Here is a 25,577-nt window from a genome sequence, read left to right as displayed (position 1 = left end):
CTGAGCAGACAGCTGGTATATGAGCTGCTACTCCTCACTTTTACAAACAACAGATATACTAAGGTCAAAATTGTTGAGGGAGATGGGATACTTTTTTGCAAGTCCTTAGCCTTATACTGCAAAGGGTATACTTAGGGTCTCCAGCTGCTGGTGGAGTGGTTCCAAAGAATGTTTATTGATACAGTGGTAGGTACTTTATATATTTATGTGTATATATATATTTCTTAGACCTTAGTTGATGGGGAATGTTGTTAGATTTTTAAAAACCATTTGCAAAGGCATCACCTTGTTGTTATTTGGCTGCAGAGGTAGGATCCAGTTTTCTAGGAACATCTATGGCCACCTGCTGTCATTCAGACCTTCCAACTTGTGCAATGGAGTCTGACAGTGTGTCCACCTCTGCTACTGAAGGTCCAGCCTGTGCGATGGGCAAGGCAGGGTTCAAATTGGCCAAAATGCTGAGTGATTACTCGAAGACTAGATGAGCTTTGAAGGTCCCTTCCAACCCAAAGTATTCTGTGATTCTAGGAATTTTTGCCATCAAGACTGCAAAAGACACCTCTTCCTGTAGGAGTGATCTCTTCTAATTTCAGGTTCCACTTATGCAGGGACTGAACTGGTGTCAGTTCATTTCAATGTTTAATGTGTTTGAAACAGTTATTTACCTTGTGATGGTTAAAAAAAAAAAAATGTTCATTTCCCCCCCCCCCCCCCCCCCCATCAAAATTAAATTTGCTTGAGGAAGCCATTTGCCCTGGAAAAGTTTAGCACAGTTATAAACAACTCCTCTAATAATGAGTATTTGCTGCTGTGTCTAGTCTGCTGTTCCCAACTGCTGCTGTCAGCTCATGTGATTTTGGCTGAGATGAGGCCGGTGTCCCTTGTCAGCTGAATGCTTAGGGAAACAGTGCTGTAAAGAATTAGAAAATGCAACAGAAAAAGAGAAATTACTGCTTTCTAAGGATGTATAAATAAATTTGTTCCCTGCCCTGTTTGGAGCCCTGAGTCACTCACGCCCCTCGTGCAGCACGTCACGAGCCCCGTGTCCAGCAGCGTCTCGCTGCCAGCCCTCTTTGGTCACAGCCACAGAACTGGGGAGAAATAAATAAACTTTGGTTTCCAGCTCTTCTCTCTGACTCTTCCAGCATCCCTCACCACAAACAGAAAAGGGATGCTGTGATGTCACACACTTATTTCCTTGATGATGCAATGAATAGAGAAATAGTTAGGAGCACCAGCTGGGGATGTGTCTGTCCCAACTGTGGGTGGGGGGCTGTGGGCACTGTCCCTCCTGCACTCCCTTGGCATCCAGCCTATGGCTGGGGGGGCTGTGTGGGGCATGGTCTGTAAGGGGGTTGGTGGCTTCTATTTAATAGCATCAATGTGTGTAGTTGATGTTAGGATGGTGTCATGTGGAAGTGCTGAAGCAAGTGGAAAAGCTGTGAGATAACTGCCTGAAAGGAGCTTGGAGCCAGGGGGGGTCAGGCTTTGCTCCCAAGGAACAAGCGGCAGAGTGTGAGGAAACGGCCTCAAGTTGCGCCAGGGGAGGTTGAGGTTGGATCTGGGGAACAATTTCTTCCCCAAAGGGCTGTGGGGCATTGGAACAGGCTGCCCAGGGCACTGCTGGAGTCACCATCCCTGGAGGAGCTGAACAGATGGAGATGAGGCTCTTAGGGACATGGGTTAGTGCCAGGGTTGGGTTAGCGGTTGGACTTGATGATCTTGAGGGTCTTTTCTGACCAAATGATTCTGTGATTAATGATGTGCTATGGATCCCTGTCCAAGCTTCTCAGGGTTCCTGGTTTGCTCTGCAATCCCACGTTCCCAGCACAGGGGGTACAGCAGTGATTTCTCTCCAGGCTCACCAGCTCTGCCTGTGCAGAGGATGCTGAGGCAGGTGTGAATTTATGTGTTTGCACAGCTTGGGGATGGCAAAAAGGAAAAACAGCCACCTTCCTTTTCCTGACTGTACAGGGATTTTAGTAGGGTTGGGATCTTGTTCTTACCTCTGTGTTAAACCATTTTCGCTGTTACACCTCCTCCCTTGGGGAATGGCCTTCTCGTTCTGCAGGTGAAAGACCTGAGTTATTTATAAGCAGTTCTGTGGTGAGGAAATGGTCTAGAAAAAGGTTGAAATCATCCCTAGAGAGCCAGAAATGGTAGCTGAGGTGACTGAGGAAACATTCTTGTTTTTCTTTTTGTATGTGCAAGTGTTCATACGTGTTAGAGCTCACTGTGGGAAGGTGTCCCTGCAACCAGTATCTTTCCAGGTGGGGACCTGTCCCATGGTCAGGTCGAGGGCTCGTGGAGGCGTTGTGGGCTGCTCTTTGCTCTCCTGTTTTCCTCACTGGGTATATTAGCTACTTTCTTTTGGTCTCAGTTTAAGCTCTCTCTCTGCAGCAGGGACAGTGATGTGCAATTGGATTGGATTGTGTGTTGGAGTTCAGGCAGGTTAAAGCAGCCTTGAAAATGTTCTGGCAGTACAGCTTTCTGTGGCAAAATGGCCAGAGGTGTAAAAGTTTCAATGAATTGAATAATTTTATCATTAAAAATAGTTGCAAATACATCACGTCTTTAGAGAAGGTTAAAGTGGGAAACTTTGACTTTTCTGTTGTCATTGAGGATAATAGCGATCTCTCCAGAGCTGTGAATTTGCAGAACGGTATTTCTGTGTTTCAGTTTGTACTGGCCATTAGCATTAATAAAACACTTTGAGGGCTCTGTTCAGCTCCAGTTGAAATCAACCACTATTATTTTGGAGCCCCAGGGCGCAGCAACGTGTGGTGTTGGTGAGCCCAGGGCTGTGTGGGGAGGGTGTTGGTGGCACTGGGGATACCGAGTGGGCTCATCACCACATTAGTGAGCTCTGGACACACATCTGGTAAGGCTGAAACCAATAAAGTACTGGTGTCCTGGGCCCTAGCCTTGCTCTGTAGCCTGGTCCCAGAGCGCTGGGTAGGAAAATATGGGATCCCTGCCCATGTGTAAGGTGCTGGAACAGGGCAGCGGCTTAACATTGGATGTGGCATTGGGAACCTGAGGATGGGAGGATGTGGAGGGTGTCTCTTGGGGATGGAGTGGAATTGACCCCCCCCTACATCTGTCAACAGATGTAGCAGCACCTAATTTGTTATTATAATATACAACTGGGGGCCAAGAGCTAATTGCAGCTCTAAATGACTCTTATTATGCTGTGGTTGTTCCTTGCCTGCTGTATTGAAACCAGATGCTCAGGTCATTAAATAGATATAAGCCAGGTGCTGACTGCCTTATTTAAGCAAAATAGGAATTGATTTCCTGCAGGGGTGAGTGTGGTCATATATATGCCAGCACCCAGGAGTGGGACAAGAAGGCTGAGGAGAATGGCAGCCTTTGTGGCTTGGTGACCCAGGTGAGGCTTTTAGCATCGTATTGGGACTTGGTGGATGGGTTGACTGGCTGCAAAGCTGCTGAGGGTTTGGGGGCAGTTACTGTGCTCCAGAGCTGTTCCCCTGAGCATGTCACCTATGTGCCATATGCTTAGAAAAGTGCCTCTGGGTGAGACCCCTGCCCTGCTGAAAGGTGTGACAGCGTGGCACCAAGGTGACAAACCCCCAGCAGCACGTGGTGCTGATTTGGGAAGGGTGCTGCACTATAGTCCCTAGATCAGGTCTCTGGGGTGCCTCCAGCTCAGCATTTTAACCTCCCAAGCAAAGCTTTTTGTTGGAGGATATGTTACTGAGAACCTTCCATCTCAAGGTGCTTTACTATGGCTATAAGCACAACAGGTAGAAATTAGAGCTGGCTGTGAGCAGAGCTAAGAGTTGCCCAGCAAACACCAAGGTGTTTCCGAAATAGCACGTCTCAACAATTTGGTGTCTGCATTCACCGCTTGATTCATCCGTCATCATGCAGCCGCCGGTGCCAGCAGCAGCTCTGGGTGGGGAAGCTCTTGCTGCTGTTACCTTCTGTGAGTGCTTGTGACTGAGCCCTGGAGCTACCGAGCTGCTGCCAGCAATTACAATTAATGGTTGCTGGCTCTGCTGAATGCTGTTCTCACCATCCCACACAGGCAGAGGGGAGATGCTGCAGACACTGAGGGGATGGAGCTGCTGGTGCTGCTGCTCTCTTGTCTTTCATGGCTCTTCCTGAAGCCTGTGATGAGTGCCATGGGGGTCACAGCCTGCTGCAAACTGCATTATTCTCACCAAAATGAGTACCTCTTTCCTTAGAGGCAGCTTGGGGCATGTACATAGAACTGAAGAATGGTTTGGGTTAGAAGAGACCTTCCCAGCTCCCCCAGTTCCCCCTGCCACGAGCAGGGACATCTGCACCAGCTCAGGTTGCTCAGAGCCCCGTCCAGCCTGGCCTGGGATGTCTCCAGGGATGGTTCATCCACCACCTCTCTGGCCAACCTGGGCCAGGCTCTCACCACCCTCAGGGCCAACAATTTCTTCCTCATGTGCAGCCTGAATTTCCCTCCTTTAGTTTAAAACCATCACCCCTTGTCCAATTGCAACAGGCCCTGCTAACCCCCTGTTCTGTGGGGTTATATGAAACTGAAGGGGAGATTGGAGAGAACCGCTTGCTGTTGGGCTGATAAGGCTGAACCTGGGTGCTTGGAAGCCTCTTGGGGCAGTATCAGACCAGGTGAGCCTGGAACAAAGCCGTGTCAGCCTGGACTTGGGCTTTGCTCAGTCATTTTTATTGGAATCAAAGAGCAGTGGAAAACCTCCCATTTTCATGCAAGAATTTCCCCTCTGCAAGCGCTGCTCTGTCTGTCCTCCCAGGGTACAAAGATGCTTTTTTTTCCTTTCCCCAGCATTTACCCTGGGTGCCGTTGTGCCACTCGGGGTCTCGGGAATGACTCTGTCTCAGTAGGAGCTTGGTATGATGTCAATGTTTGAAGTGGGTGAAGCAGAGGAGGCAAAAATAGACATCTAGACATTTTTCCCGTTTTGCCTTTTCAAAAAGGAATATTTATAGCTCGGCGCATAAACACATGCTCTCTTTGTGAATTCTCTTCCAATTCCAACGCAGCGCATTACCCCCTTGGACCCTCGCAGACTCGGGACTGGTCTAAGTGGCTTTGACCTTCCCACAGCTCTGGAAGCGTATTCCAGTCCAGGCATGGAGCACCCATGAAGATCTCGGGGGGCTGAGAGGCTGAAGCATGATGAGAACTGTGATCAGGGTGGTTTTATCAGGTCACTCATTGCTGGGTGCTGAAGGTCTAAATCACTACATTTCACTTTGCCTCCATTTCCCCTTCTATGGAATTTGGATAATGGCCTTTAACCCACAGTTTAAAGTACTCCGAGACTTTTTCAGGGTGGTGTTTCACAACAATCCCACCTGAACCACCTCTCGAGGTCTGACCTTGCTCACACTGTGTTTTGGGTCTGTTACTATCATGTGGTGTTGGACCTGCCCAGCTACTGTTTTCTCCACTGTTTCAGCAGGAGTGGGAGGTCAGGTGTGGGTGGCAGGTGAAGAGGTTTTCAAAGGACGGTGCTGGCTCTTCAAAAACTGCATGAACTGTATTTTTCATTAAGACTGTCCTGCACTGGTTGTTTTTGGCAACACTCTTCACTTTGCAACCCGAACCGCAGAGAGAGAGTGCCCTGAAGGGCTTCATCGTGTGATGCTCACCAGGGTGGGTAGGTTTATATATTTGTATTTATGGATCTGCTGTGATACTCTAAATAGCAGCTTGGTGGAAGATTAGTGCTGACTTCTGTGGGAGTAAAGACTCCCAGGTCTTTGTGATATAAAAAAGATGTGTGGGCAGAAAGGTGGGGCTGATAATGTCCAGATGTCATGAGAGTCTCTGCAGGTGGGCAGTATTCAGTGCCTTGCAGGATCAGTCTCCTAGGATCCAGGGCGATTTAACTTTTGCACCTTAGAGCCTTAAAGGCAGGAAAAACAATCCTGATGAGCAATGGGCTGAAGGCCTGGCAGGCTCTGTCATGCTCGCCGTGACACGTGGCTCCCAGGGCGTGCCTCCAAAACGCTGCCGGAGATCTCCATCTCACCTCAAACTATTTTTTCATTAAACCTCGCTCTGATCTTGAGCCTGCTTTCCAAGCTGCTTGAGTGGAACAATAAACTCCTTTCCTGTGGCTTGTCTCATGCTGCCTCGTTATGTGCCAGCTCGTCGGGTTCCGCACACAGCAACTGCAGCTTTGCATCCCTGCTCCTCTGCTCCTGCATCCCTGTGTGAGCAGCAAGTGCCTCCGCTGCAGCAGCAATGGTGCTTGGATCCCTCGCCTGCAGACGCAAAAGCTGGAAAGGTTTAGTGCACCAGCCCTGTTTGGATTTCCTGAACTGCTCAGGCCTCAGTTCTGCAATCAGCTGTAAGCTCTGGATGCAGGAAAACCGTCTAGGTAGCTCATAGATGTTATTTGCAAGTCTGTGGGTATGGATAGGTATCTTGGAAATGTGGTTCCATCCCCAAAACCTGTTCCCTCCAGTGAAACCAACACTTTTACAGGGATTTTGCTTGTGTTCCTGCTTTTATTTGGGCTCAAGGCTCATCTGGAAATCGTAGCATGAATGGGGATTATGGGAAGGAGAGCGCAAATGCTGTAATTTCAGTCTTTCTAGGCTGACCATTCTTCTGTTACTTCTTTCTCCCTGTCCTCGCTACCTCCATCCTCCAGCAGAGCTGCTTGTTAGCGCAGTGAGGACAGAAGTGAAGCTTGAAGGCTGGATGAGATTTCCTTGGCTCAGATGTGAGGGTGAATCCCTGCACCTCATTCTCACAAAGCTCCAAGGATAGCTGCCTTTAGTCCCTGTCTTGGTGGCATCTGCTTCTTCAAGTCTGACCTTAGTCCCACACTGGGAATTTTGAGTATGTATTTTGGGTTGAACAAGGGATTTTTCCACTTTTCTTGTAATGGAAATTTCTTACTAGCTGAATGAAACTATTAGATGCTTTTAAAAGTTTTCTTAATGCACAGTAGATGCTTTCTTAAAGGTGTTACGGTTTCTTGTTAGAGATCCGAAAACCACAAACTGATTTTGGTTTGGTTGTGACCACAGATTTTCGGTTTTTAAATAGATAAATAAAAGATATCTTCTCAAGGAGGCTGGGGAAGGAGAGCTGGACTTTCTCCTAGATCTTTAGCTGTGCTGGTATGAGACTCTGCATTATCTGTTTAGGAAGAACAGTGTTGCAAATAAGTAGTGCTGCTTCTAGAAAATGGACATTATCTGTAGAGCTGGAGGAGCACGGGCAGCGAGCCTGTTCCAGGACTGCAGTCTGTGCTTGGGGAAAGCTCCCACTCCAATACGATTGCTTTTATTTCAATAGCGATGATCAGGGTAATGTGTGAGCAGGTTCAGCCAAAGTTTTGTGGCAATTCTTGTCTGTGCACATGTGGCTGTCCAGAGCTGCATGGTCCATTTCCATGGTCCTTTCCTTTCCCAGCAGCTGTAACATTTTATAGAACTGCAGAATGGTTTTGGTTGAAGGGACCTTCCCAGCTCCCCCAGTCTCCCCCTGCCATGAGCAGGGACATCTTCACCAGCTCAGGTTGCTCAGAGCCCTGTCCAGCCTGACCTGGGATGTCTCCAGTGATGGGGCATCTACAAGGCAGTGAATTGTATTATCAACCAGCCTCCACAAGTTTATTTCACATGGTTCCTGAGAACAAAGGTTCAGGGAGCAGGGAAGATGAGTTCTTCCGTAGTGGCAACGCTAGAGATGAACAGACTGATTTGGTACCATGCAGCAGCATCCTCGGAGATGGGGTGTGCTGGTGGGACTGCCACAGGCTGGGGACATACCAGTCGCTTGCTCCCCACACAGAAGTGGGGAGCTGGTGCTTAAAACTGCTGGGTTTGGAGATTAAAACACCAGCAGTGAGAGGCAGGAGGCCAGCAGATCACTTGGTCCTTGTCTACAGAGGTGGAACCAATCAGCCTTGTGGGGAGCTGCACCTCTGCCTCTCCCCATCCGTCTTGATGGTCTCTACTTGACTGTGTGCCAGGGATCAGCAAAGGCTGCACATGCAGGAAGAAGAGTGGTGACAGTTACATTTTAGCCCCATGGTCCTCTCCATATAGAACAGATTACTCTTTACAGTCATCAGGAGCCCGAATCAGACCCGTTGCTCCCCAAACATAGCTCCTAAAATGCCAGAGAGATGCCAAAGCTGTGATGGAAGATGGCACAAAAGGCAGCAGCTGCAAAAAGTCTCTTAATTTGCAGTCAGGGTTGACACTTCTTGCAGGACTCATACTTTGGGAGGGGTGGTTGTGCCCAGACCTCACATGAGGACCTGTCACCCTCTTGGTGGGGTGTGTGGGAGGTCACTCTGCTGCAGCTTCTCTGTGGTCAAAAGGTTTTCCCCCTTGGTGCTGGCACCCTGGGCTCCCTTTTAGCAGCTTCAGGAGATAGATGGCATTCCAGCCACCCACAGAAACCATGTCAGCTAGAGACAGCTAGAAGACTGAGGAGTTTAAGTCATGTGCCTGTCTGCCATTGCATCCTACACTTGGTGCTGCAGAGCAGAAAAGAGCTTGTCATATGTTACGTCTGTGCAAGATGCTTTGTCCCCTTGTGGTCTTCCCCCAACGTTGCTCTTTCTTGCTTGTTTGACTATACTGGACCTCCAACTGTTTAGGAAATGCTTTAAAAAGAGAGAACATTGCTGATCTTGCTTGCAAAATTCAGCAAAGGTAGCAAGGCATTCGAGCCCCTCTTAGAAGCTGCTGTTGGAAGGCATGCCAGGGGTTAAAGGGAACTGCTGCTCTCAGGCTATAGCCTTGCCCTACAAACTCAGTAAATGCATCAAAACATGGTATAACTACGCTGGGGAGCTGCCAGCCCAGTTTATTTATCAGTCTCTGTGTGCACCAGGTTCTCTTTGCATCTCCACACCAGGACAGTGAGCAGCAGCGTGGGTCTGCACTGCCACAGGCAGCAGCAACCGCAGGCACCCAGACTGAGAATTCCTTGTGTCAGAGGAGCTGGACCTGAATTCTGATGAGGACAGGCTGACAGAGCTGGGGTGTTCAGCCTGGAGAAGAGAAGGCTCCAGGGAGACCTTATTGTGTCCTTTCCATACTTAAAAGGGGCTGATAAGAAAGATGGGGACAGACTTTTTAGGAGGGCCTGTTGCAATAGGACAAGGGGTGATGGTTTTAAACTAAAGGAGGGAAATTCAGGCTGGACATGAGGAAGAAATTGTTGGCCCTGAGAGTGGTGAGAGCCTGGCCCAGGTTGGCCAGAGAGGTGGTGGATGAACCATCCCTGGAGACATCCCAGGCCAGGCTGGACGGGGCTCTGAGCAACCTGAGCTGGTGAAGATGTCCCTGCTCATGGCAGGGGGGGCACTGGATGAACTTGGAAGGTCCTTCCAACCCAAACCATTCTGTGATTCTATGAATTTGAGTTTCTTTATATCAGGGTGACAGCCAAGGCAAGCCCTGCTCTGACGCTCACTGTGTCACTCCTCTCTGTTTTCCTTCTAACCATGCCTGGATCCAGCAGCACATTTCCTGGAAGATGCTCTAGCAATTAAATTACTATTGATCCCTCTGAGCTGGAAGCAGGCTCTGCTGTTAGCCTAGGCTGTTAGCAGGGCCATGGCGAGCTCAGCGTGGTGGAGATGAAAATATGCTCGGGGAACAGAAACTCTCTGTGGCTGCCCCAGCCCTTCTGGGCTGCTGGCCAGGCTCCTTCAGGCAAATTTATGGCAAAGTACAATGACGATAATGAGAGCTATCCTTTCTGATGGGGAGCTAATCCACAGCTAGACTTGCTGATTCACTCTCTAATGGATAATCAGGGATGCTCTGCGCATGTTCCAGTGTCTAGACGAAGCAGCGTGAGCAGGGAAAGGTGCTGCTGTGAAGGGCCGGGCAGTTTGTGGTGGGACCATGTGGATGTGTTGGCACTTCACTGGAAACTCTCCTCCCTGGAGCATCCAATTGCGAGATGACACAGAAATGATAGGGTGAGCCCCTGTAAAACCTGGGTGGTGCAGGAGGTAGAGGAGACTTGTTGTAATGGTGACCTTAGAATCACAGAATCATTTTGGTTGGAAGAGACCCTCAAGATCATTGTGTCCAACCATTAACCCAAACCTGGAACTACCCCGTGTCCCTGAGAACCTCATCTCTGTGTCTGTTCAACCCCTCCAGGGACGGTCACTCCCTGGAGTCCCTGCCCTGGGCAGCCTGTTCCAATGCCCAACAGCCCTTTCTGGGGAAAAAAAATATTCCAAATATCCCCTCTGAACCTTCCCTGGTGCAACGTTGAAAGCAGGTAACAGTGCTTATGGTGTTTTGCCAGTCTGCACAATGGTGTGATTGAAAGTGCCGTTCACTTGGCAAGTGGGAGCAAGCAGAGGTTGTGTCGCTCCCCAAGGTATGGTGGTTATTGTTTGCTTTGACTGTTATGGGAAAGGCTTACAGAACCCGCTGTACAATGCTCTATTCTGCACAGGAGCAAAAAAAAACCACCAAAAAAACCCACAAAAAAATGGGAGCTCTGCCTGGGAGGGACAGTCCCATGATGAACTTCTGCCCTCAGTCCCACCTCCTGCAGGGAGGAGAAACCTTCCTTCAAAGTTATGTCACAGGAGGGATGTGCTGAGGAGAAGTTCACTTCTTCAAACAGCCAGCTTTTGGACAACTTCCAAATGAGTTCTGGTGATGAATAAGCACTTTTGCCTTGGAAAACTCTTCCTCCCCCTCCCTGTAGCAGCACAGTCCTCCAAGACTGATGGCTGCATTGCCTGAATTCCAGGCGAGCCACCTCGTCCTCCTTCCCCATCCCTTCGGAGCACCATTGCCCGGGGCTGACGCAGCTTTTCTTGGGGACAAAGGTCTCGTGGGGGCTCTGGGTGCCACATCTGTAGCAGAAGGACCCTCTGCAAGCTCCCAGCCAAAATCACAGAATTATAGAATACCAGACTGGAAGGAACCACAAGGATCCTCTGGTCCAACCTTTCTCGGCAAAAGTCCAGTCTAGACAAGATGGCCCAACACCCTGAATCTTGAGAGAGTTCAGTGTTGGGGAATCCAAAAGCCACTGCATGTTTTCATTTCTCTTGCTGGGGTTTAGCTCTGGTAACAAGCTGGGGTCATGCCGAGTGCAGGTTCTTTTATCATTTCACTGAGGTCACCTCAGATGGGGTTGTGTCACCCGTTCCTTTCCTTTGTGGTGAACCAGGGGTTTCCCATGGATGTCGGTGAGGGTGTGGGTATCCCAATGGCATTGATTCCAATATCTGCTGCCCAGGGCTTTCCCCTGACCCTGCAGAATGACTGAATATCTCCCCCATGTGCAGCCTCTGACCATCAAGGCGGCATTTCAAAGGAGACTCTCTGCCTCCCGTTTGCAGCGTCCTGCTCTGCCGTTGTCCAGGCATGTCACCAAGGCATGACATCCATGTACGTGCAGAAACTTTGCAAGGGCTGGTTGGTTTGTAAGGTTTTGGTGTTTCCTGGGCCTTTCAGGCTCTTGCTCTCTGTCTTTTCTCTCTTCTTTCACTTTTGCCTCTTGGTTTTTATATTTTTTTTGCATCAGAAGTGATTCCCAGCAGAGGAATGCTTGCAAGGACATAACCCGGGCTTTAGAAAAAGCAGTCATTAAATATCTACGTGCAGCTTCCCCTAAAATATGTAATAAGCATTGCACTAAGAGGTGGGGTAAAACAGAATGTCCATAGAGCAATATAGCTCTGATTACACAGAGGCTAAAAACGGGCAGGACAACACTCCCAGGCCGTCAGTCCCTGCTGCAAGTCCCAGCAGATAATTGTTTTTTGCGGCATGCCTCGAGCACCAATGTTACAGGATATTTTGGAGCGAGAACTGGGAACCGATCCCAGCACGCCGTGGCCCTCATGAGGGCTCCTGGCAAGCGCTCGCTCTGCTTGAACGCAGAATATTTGCAAGTCTCACGGAGCTGCCTTCACGCGGGGAGGATGCGGGACGTGCACGGGCTGCGTGCGTGGATCTGTCCCCCGGGGCTGGACAAGCCCCCAGCCCACCTGCTTCATTCGCCGTAGAGTCAGGGAGCCAAATGCTGGAGGTTTTTCCTCTCTGAAATGCAATCTCCTTATGAAACGTGGTTTGTGCGGTGGGGGGATTGGTTTTCCTGCCAAATGGCGGGGATTGATCCGGGCGCTGGGCAGAGGAGGACAAGGGGAAGATGTCACAGACATCACAGTGTCCCCTCTGTCCTTGCCCTGGCTCAGGTCCTGCTTTGCTGAAGAGATTCCTGCACCAAATACTCTGGACTCTCCCTTTGTATCAATTTGCAAGGAAAATGTGCGTCTAAATCTCAAAATCAGGCTCCTTAGTGCCAAAATCCCTTCTGAAAGTAGGTCTGGGGTTCTTCTGTCACTGGTGGGGTGGCTTTTCTTCCCTTCCTTTGCTATCTGCAAGTCTCAGGTGGCTCTGCAGAGAATGAGAGTGGGTGCCTTTGCTCCGAAACAGGTAAAAATGGCTTGTCTTTGGAAGGGGTTGAAGCTGGGGATGAATGTCCCACTTGGATATATTTTTTTTTCTTAATATTTTTAAAATCTGATCTGAAACAAGGAACCCAATTTTGGCCAGCAGTTGGATCCAAACACAGACTCCGTTTCAGGAGCTTGTCCCCGAGAGCATCCCCAGTTTTACTCAATGGAAAATTCATTAGCAACACGTTTGATGAATGAGGCTCTGTTCTGACACAAACATTTCAGCAACCAGCAAAGCCCCGCTGGGTTATATAGGATTTCATGACGCTACGTAAACACCCAGGAGGGCGAGTGGGGAGGCTGGTGGGTGGTGCTGTCTCTGCACAGCTTTTGCTGTTTTCCTGTTACCCTTTTAGACTTCCTGAGGTGCTGGTTGTTGCGAGGGCACTTTGGGCTGCAGAGCTGGAGAATGAGTATTTTGGTGAGGAACAGGAGGACGGGTGAGCCTGGGGGGCTGCACACACCCGGTGTGGGTGGCTGTCCTACTGCCCCCCTGCTCCCCAGCAGCTCTTCCAATGCTTAGGGGGTCCTCAAGTTTATTTCTTACTTTGGGTTTTGACCTTGTTGCTTCCAAAGTTTTGCTTTCAGATCCCAACCAATGTGGATAATTTTTTTTTCCAGGCTTTTTTTTATTTTCCCCCAAAGTTTTCTCATGCTGAGGGGAACAGAATCTGGGATCTGAATTTTTTTACTTTTCCAAACAATTAGTTTCATATTGACTTAAGCGCAAATATGCTCTCTGCAATCCAATGTAAAGACCTGCGGAGCCAACAGCTCCTTCAAAGTGCTTTGCAGTGGTGAAATGAAGGACTAGACCCTGGTCCTGCCCTGATACTTGTGACCAGCTACTCAAGCACATGATCCCGAAGCTCCTGAGCACCAGCCCGGTGTTGGAACAGGTCATCAGGGCTCCTTGTGTAATTGCACTCCTGAGGAGCGAAGCTCCGCTCCCTGCGGGTGATGGGTTCTGTATCGCGCCGGGGCTGCTCGGGGCCGTGCCAGCGTGTTTGCTGACCGCGGGTTGGTGGTTCTGTGCTCGGCCGCCCTCAGGAGCGTTCGCCGCTGGCCCCGGCAGCGCTGAGCACGCCGGTCACATTACTCCGACCTTCTCCTGTTACAGGGCTTTTTTTCACTGGTAGCTATAAAAAGCTTGTAGTGAAATAAAAACCACAGCGTAGCTCCTGATTTTGCTGGAGGGATGTTTCTTTTCCTTTATAAATGGAGCAGAGGATGAGGAGAAGGGATGTGTGTGGAGTCTGTGTGTGCATCAGAGGGAACGAGGGCTGTTGGGGCTGTGTCCATCTATCCGTGTTTGACTCCTGCCATCTCCCCAGGGAACCATGTCTCCTTCCTTAGCAAAGTGCTGAAAGTTAGATGAGGCAAATCAGGACTACTGAGTCATTTAAGATCAAACTTCAAGTGTCACATAAGCAGAGAGCCTCAGAGGTACCCCTGGGTGGATGTTCTCCAGCCATGCTTCCCTGGGCATGAGGCATTGCTGGTCCAGATTCAATCGCATCTGCAGGATGCACCTGGGTTTGCAGCCCAGAAGGCAAATCATATATTGGGCTGCATCACCAGCAGCATGACCAGCAGGTGCAGGGAGGGGATTGTCCCCTCTGTCCTGCTCTGTGAGACCCCTGCAGTGCTGGTCCAGCTCTGGGTCCTCAGCACAGGACACACATGGACCTGCTGGAGAGGGGCCAGAGGAGCCACAGGAATGACCCGAGGCTGGAACAGCTCTGCTGGAGGACAGGCTGAGAGAGCTGGGGGGTTCAGCTGGAGAAGATAAGCTCCGGGGAGACCTTATTGTGGCCTTTCTGTACTTAAAAGGGGCCCATAAGAAAGATGGGGACAGACTTTAGAGCAGGGGCGGCTGTGGTAGGACAAGGGGTGATGGTTTAAACTAAAGGATGGAGATTCAGGCTGGACATGAGGAAGAAATTGTTCTGCCTGAGGGTGGTGAGAGCCTGGCCCAGGTTGGCCAGAGAGGTGGTGGATGAACCATCCCTGGAGACATCCCAGGCCAGGCTGGACGGGGCTCTGAGCAACCTGAGCTGGTGAACATCTCCCTGCTCATGGCAGGAGGTTGGATTAAATGATGTTCAGAAGTCCCTTCTAATCCAAATCATTCTGTGATTCTATATTTATGTGCAGAAGGGGCTCCTGCCTGTGTGGGATGGTTTGTCACAACTTCTGTGTAGCTTCTGATGCCTCTCAGTTTCCCTTCTGCTGATGTTTGTCCACCACAGAGGTATGTGCAGATGCATGTGTTGATGTGTTCTGGTCCTCCGGGAAGGTGGTGCAGAGACTGTGAGATCCCCAGCCAACTCAAGATGGCCTTGGTGAGCTGGAGTGAGGACAACAGGAACACTATTAATAATGCAGAGCATGTAGGGAAGAGGGAGAATGTGAGTGAGATCCATTGGTGGAAATAGCAATGGAGAATATAGGAATATGCGTCATATCTTTCAAAGAGCGGTGGGATGCCTTGCCGAGTCCCATGAGTTCACATGTGTTTAAATTAGCAGTGTCTCTTGGAAATTAGACAAAAATGTGAAGTTGAATTGTTGAAAAAGTTTACTAGGATTTTTTTTTAACCCTTTAGAAAAATGTCCATTTCTCAAAGTCTCTCTGGCCTGTAAACGTGGTGCCCAGAATGTTTCTGAGATTCAGAGCAGACTGTCAGAGAGGGAGATGGACACCCACTGGTCAGACTGGCCGTGGGACAGGCGCTATGCCCAGGCCTTCCCAGCTCCGTGTCCTTTGAGCTGAGATTTGCCATGCCCACCTTTGCGAGATGTCCACATTGTCCTTAGCCGTCGCTGGGAGGAATGGTAAGAAGACCTGAAAAGGGTGAGAGATGCCCCAGATTTCACCAAAAAAAAGTGCCCTGGAACAAAACCAAGCCTGGGAACCTCATTTTGTTCCCACAGATGACTTTTTTTTTTTTTTTTTTTTTTTAATTAAATATCAGTGCTTATCAATTGCAACTTAAATTTTGGAAAGGGTCTCTCTTTTCAGTAGTCTGAAGGTAAGGATGTTGTTGTCTCCAGTGCTGTGGGATTTCCAGCAGGCAGGTTATGCTTCTGAGGCCATTCTTGGTGCTGGAGAAATCCAACCTTCTCTGGACTGTGCTTTTTCTTTCCATGCCATCACTTCCAGGCTCTGTTTTTGCTTAGGATCTGGGTGATTTGACAAAGGGGTGTGTAGATGGGCAGAGAGGAGCTTGGAGGACAGAGACAGAGCCTCAGAAGTTGACACCCTTCTTATTTGTCTTTTCACTTGTGGCATCTAAGGGCCGGTTGTCCCGCTATGCTCCACTAAATGTTTTCATCTGGTTTCTCTTTCTTTTTTCCTATAAAAAGTATTGAGAGCATCGTGTGAAAATATCCCAGCATGGTATGGGGGGTCTGGAGAAGTCCCCAGATGCTTTAGGGGAGCTCCAAGTGGCAGATGTTTTGAGAGCCATCACTGAACCACTTCCTCGGCATGGAGCTAGGGGGAGGCACCGTCTTTCCAATGCGATAAAATCCAGGTCCTTGTGACCCTTAAAAATTCTAAGATGCTTTTTGCAAGGATAGAGATGTTAAGCCCATTTTTATGGCCAAGTGCTTGTACACCTTCCCAGTAGTTTTAGTTGCAGCTATTGGTGTCCTTCAGCATTAGAACATCTGGTATTTCTTCCCCAGAGATTTCTGTGTTTTCTTTAGGATTGATTGTCTTGGGAGAGATACTATATTCATATTATTTCAAGCAATTCAGGAACCTTTGGGTGCATTAATTATGTAAATGACAGTGGTGGGGGATTTTCCTGAACAGGAGCAAGTGATGCACTGAGGAGTTCTCGCCTGTATCATCCATAGGTGCTGCTCTAGTCCCTGCTCTGGCTTCTTTATATCAAGTGAAACTGTTGGTCTGACAGTAAAGAGGTTTGAAAAAAATCAGTTTTAGGGGGAACTCCCACAGTGGTGCGGGATGGAGATGCTGTAGCCATGTGCTCCATGCCCAGTGCTGCCTGTAGGCACCTCCTTCCGATCCTGTTGTGGCCCTCTGAGCAGATAAGGGCGAGCAGATACCTAAAAACATGTTGCAAATCCAGGATTCCCCTCTAGAAATGCAGAACTTTTGCTTTTGCCTCAGCGCGGTTTCTTTTTAATCTCTGCAGGAGAACAAGTTATTAAAACCATTAGCACAAAGCATTTAGAAGATGTCACTGTGAGCTACAGAAGAACCAACACTTAGTACATTAGTTCCATCATCCCTCTGTTGCAATAAAAGCATCTCCCAAACAGTGTTGTAACATTTGAACCCCAGCCAGTCTCACCACGTTGCTCATGCAGACAATAAGTTTAGATGCGTGGGGCTTTCTTTGTAAGCACAGATATGTGAGGAAGCCTGGGTATTAGATATTAGGAAAAAATTCTTCCCAAGAAAGGACTATCGGGCATTGGAACAGGCTGCCCAGGGCAGTGCTGGAGTCACCATCCCTGGAGGGGTTGAGCAAACACGGAGATGAGGTTCTCAGAGACATGGGGTAGTGCCAGGGTCGGGTTAACGGTTGGATTCGATGATCTTGAGGGTGTCTTCCAACCAAAATGATTTTAGGATTCTAAGTCACTCGAATGTGCGGACGGTGGGAAGTGGACCACGAGCTCCTGTGGGGGCTGTATGGGTGTGGGGTGCAGCAGCTGGAGCATCGATGCTGGGGGGGAGCGGCTGTAAGTGGGTGCGATGGGAGAGGGAAGACAGCAGCCTTGGCTGAGCAGGGGGGGCAGCCCTGAGGACCAGAACTCAACCTTGGGACTCCCCAACCCTGGTATATTTTTGTTGTTTCTTCTTTCCCCCAGTAAAACTCATTTTCTTCCAGAAACCTGCATTTCAGCATGCATGTGTTTTTAATCACATGCACGTGAAGAAGAAAACCAGAGATGTAATCTGCTACAGCCTCATTCATGGGCCCTTTTTTTTTTCTCTGTAGGGCCGCTGGTCCACACCTAAGGCTTCTTGGCTTTGATTTTTCTCTTTCATGAATCAGGTCTCAGGGGAGGAAACTGTTGGGTAATACAACCATTTGTTTTGGCAGTTGCCTGCGGGTGCCGGCCCTCCAGCCTTCCTGAATGTGTGCTCAGATGTGAACTGCTCAGCCCAAGGGCTCGGCAGGGCCTTGATCTTTAACCTTCATAAAAAGCCGGTCGAAATAATAAGCGGAGGAACCAGCTTGCTGGTGTTCACTGTGCTCTGCCAGCTCTGAAATGCAGAGGCCAGCACCGAGTCACATCCTCCAAAGGAGAACTTGTCTCCAAAGTTGAGGTTCCTCACATCTCGAGGTTTCCTTCTGTTTCACCCTCCAGCCATGACATGGTCCTTGGCCTCTGTTTGGGGGGGGCATTTGCCCCCAGCCTGCCTGCATCACTTTACAATGGCTCCAAACCCATGCTGAGCGTTTCTTGGTAGCAAACACAGAAAACGCCATAGTTTCTCAGGAACCCCAGTTCATGAGGAAGAAATTGTTGGCCCTGAGGGTGGTGAGAGCCTGGCCCAGGTTGGCCAGAGAGGTGGTGGATGAACCATCCCTGGAGACATCCCAGGCCAGGCTGGACGGGGCTCTGAGCAACCTGAGCTGGTGCAGATGTCCCTGCTCATGGCAGGGGGAACTGGGGGAGCTGGGAAGGTCCCTTCAACCCAAACCGTTCTGTGATTCATAACAAAGTTGGGTCCTGGCTGTATGAGTAGGAAATGGGATCAAATCCCATTATAAACGCTTGTCATTATTACTCTAAGCACTCTGTGAACCTACCTTCACACCTGTCTCTTGTTAGTAAATGCCACCAAGGGCTGGAAGCCATCAGTCTAAAATTGATCCCTAAACCAGATGGCATGTGGAAATTTCAGGTGGCAATCAAATGGAAAAGATAGCAACTAAATGTTCAAGAAATATGGATATGACTTGGTATAGCTGGGTCATACAGCACCATGCTGCAGAGAACTGACTGGGCTTCCAGTTGGAAACCCTGGGTAATACATGTCTTACAACAATTTATTTAGACACTAACAGGGACCCTGCCTATAACGGGATTCTTTCCCCAACCCCTGTCATTGTGCAAGGCTGCCCTGTGGCTTTGGGATGCCCGAGTGCAATGAGCTGTAGGAGGAAAGTATTTAATTTATCCAGCCCTGTAAGAACAGAAATCTCCTCCAGAGAAATCCCCTGTGTCCTCTACCCTGCACACTGCAAGATTAAGACATCAAAACTTTAATAAAGTTGTTCAGAGTTCCCTTCCCTAATCTTCTCACAGCTCTTTGTGGGGTGGATGCAGCATCTGCTCAGGAACAGTTCTGGCTCCCGTGTTTCTTAACATAACAAAATGCTGCTTTGCTTTATCTGTCTTTAAGCATATATAGTCAATTCTGACAACACATTATCTTAAAATTGTGGTTATATGCAGTATTTGTTCCATCATTGTTTTTGACCTTTTATTTTTTTAATATGGGAAGCAAAGGGAGGTAAAATTGCTATAAGCTACCTGTTTAATTTCTATAGAAGGAATGCAAGTTGTTATAAAAATGACATAATCAGTCATTTTTAGTTCAAGTATTTTATGGCCTATTACATTTTCAAATATTTTATTTAATGTGATGGTGTGGTTTTTTGTGGGGTTTTTTGTTTGTTCTTCTTCCATACACATTTTAGAATCCTTATCTTAAATCCAAAAAGTCTTTCCAGGACTACTTTAGTATTTTAGCAAATATTGAAGGAGAAGAATAGCACAATCTGACAGCAAATTAAATTGTTTTGGGAAAATTTCCATTTTGGCAGCGTTAGCTTTATGGTTGGACTCGATGATCTTAAAGGTCTTTTCTAATCTAATTGATTCTATGACTTGTCTCCCGTGCTCCCACCCTGCAGCACCAGGGATGGGGTGACAGTGACAAGTGGCACTTGTTGGGAGAAGCAGAGCCCTGTCGGTAGGAGCTGGGAGTCTCCCCGAGATGCTGCATGACTAAACCTTTTACAACGCTGCACCTTGAGACAGTGTTTTAGGGCTGATGAACTAAAGGTGAAATATTTTGACGTGTTCCTCCCAGGGAGGGCGCTGGGAGGGACCAGCCGTGGCTGTGCATGGGCTGGTCCTCGCTGGGAATAACAAGGTTGGTGTCACTGGTTGTCGCACAGGGAGGTCCCCGGGGAGTGCCAGGTTTATGCTGGGGCTCTGTCTCTGATTGCCCCAATAAATCACTTTGCAGGGCTGATACCAACAGATAAGATGGGAATTATTCCCCCTGACAAACAGCTCTGCCTGGGAGGTTTCTATTGGTGTTGTGGTGCAGATTTGTGCTGCTTTTGTATGGAGGTGAAAAATCAGCTAGTTAAATGTGAATATTATTCCACTAGAAAATGTTTTAATCCAAAATTATTTGATGGGTGGCTGAAGAGATGTAAAGTTTAAGCCAGAAGAACGCTCAGGATTTCTTTCTTCCTTTCTCTCTGATTTTTTTGTGCTTATTCATCTGTGGAGGTTTTTAAAGGTGTTTTCACTCCAGAAAGCCCTGGTGCAGTTAGCTGAAAAGCCCCCGTGTTGACTCTGATGGTGCAAAGGCAGATCTGCCCATTCTTATTAGAGCTGTTTCCCCCCCGTCAGACACAGACTGATGCTCACGGGCAGCCTTGGAGCTCAAACCAATTTTGACAGAAACCATTGGTGTAAAATGCACAGAGTCCAGTAAGCTGCTTCCGAATCTGCAGCAGATTTTGTGACAGGGTCCTTTCTTACTTCTTGACTTCTACAACTACCTGAAAGGAGGTTGCAGCATGGAGGGTGTGTTGGCCTTTTCTCCTGAGTAGCGAGTGAAAGGATGAGAGGAAATGGCCTCAAGTTGTGCCAGAGGAGGTTCAGATTGGATATTAGGAAAAAATTCTTCCCAGAAAGGGCTGTGGGGCATTGGAACAGGCTGCCCAGGGCAGTTCTGGAGTCACCATCCCTGGAGGGTTGGACAGGCAGAGATGAGGTTCTCAGGACATGGGGCAGTGCCAGAGTTGGGTTAATGGTTGGACTCTACAACCTTGAGAGGCTTTTCCAAACAAGTGTTTCTATGACTTGTCTCTGCCCGTTTGCATTTTGGTCAGCTGGAGAGGGCTTGCACAAAAATCTGCTTGCAGGCAGTACAACGCCCACGGGCAGCTTCAAATAGCAGCGATTTAGATACTATTATAATTGCAGGCAGCCTGCTGCGATCTCACCCTTGTGATGGACGGCAAAGTGGAGCGTAAGTGAATTAGGAAAAGCAAGAAGCTGCTGGCCACGTTGTGGGTGATGCAGCCCGAGATAGGGTTGGGCTGCAGGCTTACCCACACGTTGCCGCCGTGTCCTCCTTGCATTCCCCGCATTGTTTCGCTGGCACAGGCAGCATCCCCAGCCTGCTTTTGGGATGCCGTCCGTCATCCATCACTGGCCGGGGTGCCTCGGTGGGAGCGTGGGGCTGGGACAAGGGACGCCTCTTCTCCAGGGCTGCGGGGCACTGCAGGAATGCGCTAATTGCTGCTGGGACAAAAGCTGATCTGTGGGTGCTGCGCAGCCTGTGCTGATCCCTCCCTGGCCCCACTGAACGCTCCCAGCGGTTTCTGCCGTGTGCTCTGCACACACTCCCAGCATATTTGCAAAGCACTTAGATTTATCTTTTCTCGTGCTGTTCTACTTAAAAGGCATATTTGGGGAATGCCAAGTGTTCGCCTGGAAAAAGCATTTCCTTCTCCTTTTTAAATACAGAGAGCTGTTCCCTCAAATCTGCCGTGAGTAATGCTACCTGCAATTTCAAGCAGTTTTCTTAAGAAAAATTACCCCACGCTCCCCAGCTATTTACTACCCTCATGTTTACCAGGCTCCCTGGTGTCTGATGATTCAGCAGCACTCTTTGCTCTTTGATATGTTTTTTTTTTTAACCTGCAGTTTTTGCTGAGGCAGCATTATTTGCCTCATCTCCGTGCCAGCACATTTGGGCGGGTTGCTTTGTCTCTCCTGCCTCCTTTGTGTCCCAGTGGAGATCAGACACAGTGGGTACAGCTATGGGTACCCTGAGGAGCAGCACCAGCATCCCACAGCCATGTGCTGTGACTTCCCTGGGACGCTGGAACACTTCAGAAACCTGTTTTAATCCCTCAACACCACTGCTCAGGGCAGCAGGGAGTGATTTAGTGGCTTTTCCCAGGGAAAAGGAGCAAAATCATATGTGGGTTGAGGCCACGACAGTTTGAGTTACACTGGAAAGTTTGTGCCAAGAATGCTGGATTGTGGCTCACTTTGCAAACAGGTTCAAAAAGTAGAAGGCATTTGTTGCAGAAAGCCACATGAGTTGAGAGAAGGGAACAGAGCTGGTGAGGGGCTGGAGCACAAGTGTGATGGGAGCGGCTGAGGGACCTGGGGGGTTCAGCTGGAGAACAGGAGCTGAGGGGAGACCTTCTGATCTCTGACCTGCCTGAAAGGAGCTTGGAGCCGGGGGGGGTCGGGCTCTGCTCCCCAGGAACAAGCGCCAGGAGCAGAGGAAACGGCCTCAAGTTGCCCAGGGGAGGTTGAGGTTGGATCTGGGGAACAATTTCTTCCCCAAAGGGCTGTGGGCATTGGAACAGGCTGCCCAGGGCAGTGCTGGAGTCACCATCCCTGGAGGGGTTGAACAGACACAGAGATGAGGTTCTCAGGGACATGGGTTATGGTTGGTCTCGATGATCTTGAGGGTCTTTTCCAACCAAAGTGATTCTATGATTCCACATGGAGATAAAGTGAGTGTGTGCAGGAACCGGAGAGCCAGTCCATAGGTATGTGGGCCAGCAGCTCAGCCACGTGCACCCATGTCTGCATGGGGACGGCAAAGGGACAACTGTGTTGTGCACATAGGGGGTCTCTGGGTTCATGGCTGGGCTTAGACGAGAGGATAAACCTTCTGGATATGGATGAGCCTGCTCTGTGCCAGCCCCACCATCCTAGGGCTCTCAGAGTCCCCTGGGTGCTGCTCCAGTTAAACCTCCTCTGCACAGAGGTGGGTTTGAACTCGAGATCCTTCATCAGTCTTCCACCGGAACCCCCTTTGCCAGGACACGTGTCCTCATGGTGTGGAGGTGGCACGGGTAGGGTGATGGGCTCTTTTGTTTCTATGTGCAAAAATCCATTGAGCCAAGGCAGGTGCCAGGCAGCCGCAGTGTGGGGAGGGCTGTGCTGGGAATGTCTGTGTGTTGTTCCTGAAGAGCAACACTGAGCAGGAGGCTCAGCTGGGGTGAAACTCCTCTCTGCACAAGAAGCAAAAGTGACATTGGCTCTGGCTTGCTCCCAAGCCCTTATGGTGTGTTTTGTATGTGCGCTGGCACTTTATGAGCCCTCAAAATAAGCTGTCTCCAGTCCCGAGATTAGGCTTTATTGCAGGTGGCGCTCATAGCAACGTCTCTGGCTGTGTTTGCCTAACAATGTCCATCATGTTTTTATTTGATTATAGTCTTGCCGAAGTGTGGCCATTAGCGTTGACGTTTTTCATGCTGTGTGTCAACTCCCTTTTCTGTCTTTGGAAGCTTTCCAGGGAAGGGTTTAGCTGTTGGGAAGAGCAGAGCTGGGGCACTGCCCCTTGTAAATCCGACCACGTCACCTTTCAGCAAGCAGCACAGTACACGGTCCTGACTGTGTCTGGGTGAAGTTCTGGGCCAATATTTCTATATTCATAGACTGTGTTTTAAAAACACCTTGGACATTGCGATCCTCCCCTGGTTAAAAGCCATACCTGAGTTTGCAGTGCCACCCGCCTCAGCATTGCTTTGGGGGATGCTGGCATTGGCGGAGGGTGCTTTTATCCTGCTTTTGCTGCAAAATGTGATTTTGCAGAGGCAGTTCAGGGTTGGACCATGCCTTGTACTTCATCCTTGTCTCCACTTTCATGTTGGTGGGTCACCAAGTTAACCTATGTGAGCAACGTGTCCCTTTAAGCTGGCATAGTGCTGCTACATTTGAGCTGCACCCAGATCAATCCACCCTTGGAGAGTGGCTCTCATTTTTCTTTTCCCTGGGATTAATGCAGGAATGTCTGTCAGCAGATGGAATAAGCTGCACAAAACCAAACCCATGCCGAGTTCCTGCAAAAGATAAAGAAGACCGAGAAGGAAGATCTGTGGCTGGGGAAGGGCAGAGCAGACACGTCAGTAGGGTGGATGGATGGGTTGTACCGCAGGGCTGTTCTTGGAAGGCACCAGCCTGGCCTGGCTTCACTCAACCTGCCTGTGACAAATGCAGCCTGATGTAATTTTTTTTTTTTTTAAGTGTCTGGATCTTGTTATTAAGGATCTTTACAAATGGCCAAGGCCAACAGACAGACACACAGGTCACTACTGAGCCATCAAGCCTGAGGGAGAGCACATAGCGAGTTGGCTGGTGAGAGGGTCCCAATGCCTCGTCTCTGCTGAGCCCTGTGCTGTCAGTGCCCGGTTGGTTTGGTGATGCTCAGTGCAGGGTTCTGGGGTCTGGCATAGAGTCACAGAATTGTTTGGGTTAGAAGGGACCTTCCCAGCTCCCCCAGTTCCCCCCCTGCCATGAGCAGGGACATCTTCACCAGCTCAGGTTGCTCAGAGCCCCGTCCAGCCTGGTCTGGGATGTCTCCAGGGATGGTTCATCCACCACCTCTCTGGCCAACCTGGGCCAGGCTCTCACCACCCTCAGGGACAACAATTTTTTCCTCATGTCCAGCCTGAATCTCCCTCCTTTAGTTTAAAACCATCACCCCTTGTCCGATTGCAACAGGCCCTGCTCCAAAGTCTGTCCCCATCTTTCTTTATTGGCCTCTTCTAAGTACAGAAATAAGGTCTCCCTTGTTTATTGCTTTTTCTGGGAAGCTGGTGTTCTTGTTGCAGATGAGACCCATGTTGTGGTCACAGACTGCCAGGGTTAAAGTCAATTGAAAGGTAGCTTGTTTTGGAGGCAGTGAAAAAAGGTAGCTCTCCTGGAGTGCCAAATATCAATAGCTGATGAAGGAAAAGAGCATTTTTGTTGTTATAAAATGGCCTGAAATGCATAGCTTGGTGTGGCATGTCAGGCCTATTATGGGGAGGAAAGAACCATCTTGCCCTGCAGAAATGGGTCCCAAGGGCCTGTGATGCTTCTGGGCCCACCCGAGCCCCGAAGGAGACACCGAGATACCCTCTGGACCTTCAAAAAATTTTCCCTTCTATCTTGTCTGTGGGGTGTTCCCAACAAAGCAGCATTTGCTCCTGAAAATGCTCTGAAAGCAGAGAAAGTGCTGAGAACTGGGTGCTGTAGAGCAAACAAAACTTATAGTGCCATTTTCAGTCATTGCAACTAGTTATTCTGCAGTCCCGATCCATTCAGAGGTGGTTTTCATCATCATTTGTGTCCTCCAGATCCCAACGTACAGCAAATTCCCCTCACTGACTCTGTTCTTTCTGCACTCCCTTAGAGTATGTTGCTGCATTTAGCAAAGCATTCAAATGACCTTGTGTTTAGATATATCTATATATATATCTCATCACGTTGCCTCCAGCACGGTCAAGTCACATAAAAGGCCTATTGCACGTTTTGTTGGTAGTGAGAAATAGAGGTTTTGCCCGTCAAACCTAGCAGAAGTTAGTTATTTAATCCAGGGCAGCCTTTTTGTGCCAACATTCAGGATTGGAGTAAGTTTGGAAAAACATGATCTCAGTTTCTGTCTTCGTTGTTTATCTGTTGGCACAGCTTTTTAACATCAGCAAATAAAAGATGGGTATTTTGGGGGATGAATAGAATGGGACTATCTCAGTTATTAAAGCCACTGGATAATTTTTCTCGCTATAACTTTCCATATGAAAAAGCAAGTTAATTGAATTTAAGCCATGTAGTAGAAATGTGCTGATTCCAACAACATTTTCCAGCAGCAAAAAAAGAAGTTGAAATATTTTGTTTGGACAGTATCAAAACTCCAGCAGAAGCAGAATATTTCTGTTCCATCACTTAAATTAATTTCATGTAATGTAGACCATACATTTTAATATTGTATTGTCTTTATAGATTGTATAATTCCATGCATGTGCAGTGCATAGTCTAAGAAGCGCATAGGAATGAAAAGAGTTGCTGGAGTGAAACACTGTAATGGCCC

The sequence above is a fragment of the Streptopelia decaocto genome, assembly GCF_964273445.1.
Source record: "Streptopelia decaocto genome assembly, chromosome: 16".
In the NCBI taxonomy this organism is placed as follows: Eukaryota; Metazoa; Chordata; class Aves; order Columbiformes; family Columbidae; genus Streptopelia; species Streptopelia decaocto.
Note: the sequence above shows the minus strand (reverse complement) of the source record.